This window comes from Saccopteryx bilineata, chromosome 1 (assembly GCF_036850765.1).
Source record: "Saccopteryx bilineata isolate mSacBil1 chromosome 1, mSacBil1_pri_phased_curated, whole genome shotgun sequence".
NCBI classification, from domain to species: Eukaryota; Metazoa; Chordata; class Mammalia; order Chiroptera; family Emballonuridae; genus Saccopteryx; species Saccopteryx bilineata.
The window spans coordinates 197,432,707-197,434,605 of record NC_089490.1 but is presented as its reverse complement, the minus strand read 5'-3'; the positions used below and the strand labels follow the sequence as shown (position 1 = coordinate 197,434,605).

The 1,899-nt window shown below is 35.2% G+C and overlaps 1 non-coding gene across 1 annotated transcript; it reads left to right on the top strand.

Annotated features, from left to right (window-relative positions):
- The first annotated feature begins 1,285 nt into the window (after window positions 1–1,285).
- On the top strand, window positions 1,286–1,408 carry LOC136321307 (small nucleolar RNA SNORA26). The gene has a single exon (XR_010728571.1). It is a non-coding gene; the product is annotated as a small nucleolar RNA SNORA26 (small nucleolar RNA).
- Window positions 1,409–1,899: the final 491 nt, after the last annotated feature.

Sequence of the window (1,899 nt, the reverse complement as noted above, 5' to 3'; positions counted from 1 at the left end):
CTATGTACTATACACACAGGGCAGATTTATTCACATACACTCTAGAGTCACTTTCCTGAAAACAGTTTTAACAGCTGTGAAATACTAGGCAATAAAGCTATTAATAAGTGCATCTAATTGCAGTCTATAAGAGTGAAACATGCAGTAGCTCGAAATGGCTTCTGTGAATGGAGAGATTATTTCAAGTGAATGTGCTGAGCATGGGTGCACTGTGTTCCCCCCCCTTTTTTCTACTGCCCCGTGTCAAGTCATAGATCATTAAAGTGCATAGTCAGCCAGTGAGGCTAATGAGAAAATGTTGATCCTGTTACAAAAAGCTGTCAGTAGATGGCAATGTGACTGTTTTAGAAGGCGTTTTTATTCCACATGCAACTAAGAACTCGAGCTCATTCACATTTGCTACCTAAATTACTGTAATCCCCCCCCCCCGCCCCAAAGGACTCCAAGAGCCATTTGAAACTATTCTTTAAATAATTGATAGTTACAAATGAAAAGCCAAGTCTAGAATTTCTAAAGTGATCAAAGTTGTTTTAATTTTCCATTGGTCATAGTTGAATAAAAATAATGTTACAAACTGTACCATCAATAATTAGGGATTGTAGAGCCTCCATTTCAAACTAAAGCACTTTTAGCAAGTCCATATTATACCTTCACGTAGGCAGTGCGACTGGCTGGGGACCAGTGGTGCCCTCACCATGAAGTACAGGACTCCAGGATAATGCTACATTGAAATTTTTATTTGTTTGTTTCCTTCTTTTATTTTTTCAACTCTCTTCTTATCCAAATACATCATCTCTGTTGTTTTTAAAGGATATATAAATACTCACAAGCATATGCTATTTATGTAAATGTATTTAATATATAATATATAATAACATATAATGTTAAATATGCCTGAAAAAAAAAACTCCAAAGCACGCCACACTGTCTGCATATACTTTAAGAAGCCATGGCTTCTGAATTCACTGTAAGCTATAAAATCCAACAAAGAACAATATATTTTGGAGAGAAATTCTGGGACTTGAGTTTTGCCCAGTGTGGAAGTTCTCTAAGAAAAGGAAAATTTGTTGAAATTCTTCAACATTTCTACCATAAGATACAAAGTTATTATTGAGCTCTATAAAATTATTAAATTGTATTGGGCCTTAAATTTATGGTCCCATGTTAGTGTGTGGGTGAGGTAGAAATGAAGCTCTATTATCAGGAATGAGATTCTATGAATGGGCAATGTGGTATAATGGGGAAACCCTGGTCAGTTAGTAAATATGGCTACCTGCCCTTTCCTAAGCCCTCTTATGGTTGACGCAGTGCCTCAGGAGGCTAACGCAGAAGGGTAGAGTAAATCTCCATGAAACCCAAAGAAGAGGTGGGTAAAACTCCTCTTTGGATCCTGTCTGGAGTCACAGTTGATAAAAATAATAATAATAATAATAATAAATTAAATAATAAGTATGATTACTAGTCATAATCTAACCTGTGTGGAAGTCAGTCACATAAATTGGGTTAGCATTTATCGATAAAGTGAATGAAAATAACTTGTCAATATCTAATATTGATATTTAGTCACTCAGATATATAATTGAAAGTCTAGCATCCCTTTGAAAAGCAAGGTACACCAAAATGGGATAAATCCAATCAATTCTAGTCATTCCCAGACAGTCCAGGATCTGAGTCCTAATTAGAGTTCAATCTAAATGAAGCAACTTCATCATATGGGAAGTTGGAATTTTTCAAGGGCCGGCTTCTTTCTTTTTATAACTCCTTAAAAGAGTCTTTTTGAATGTAGCAACGGAAAGGCTATAAATCACACAATATCTTTGGGTTTGTACTGAGATACATCATTTAAAGAATAATTGTGCCAGTGTTTAAAAATAGGATAATGTCTCTATTGAAATGTAT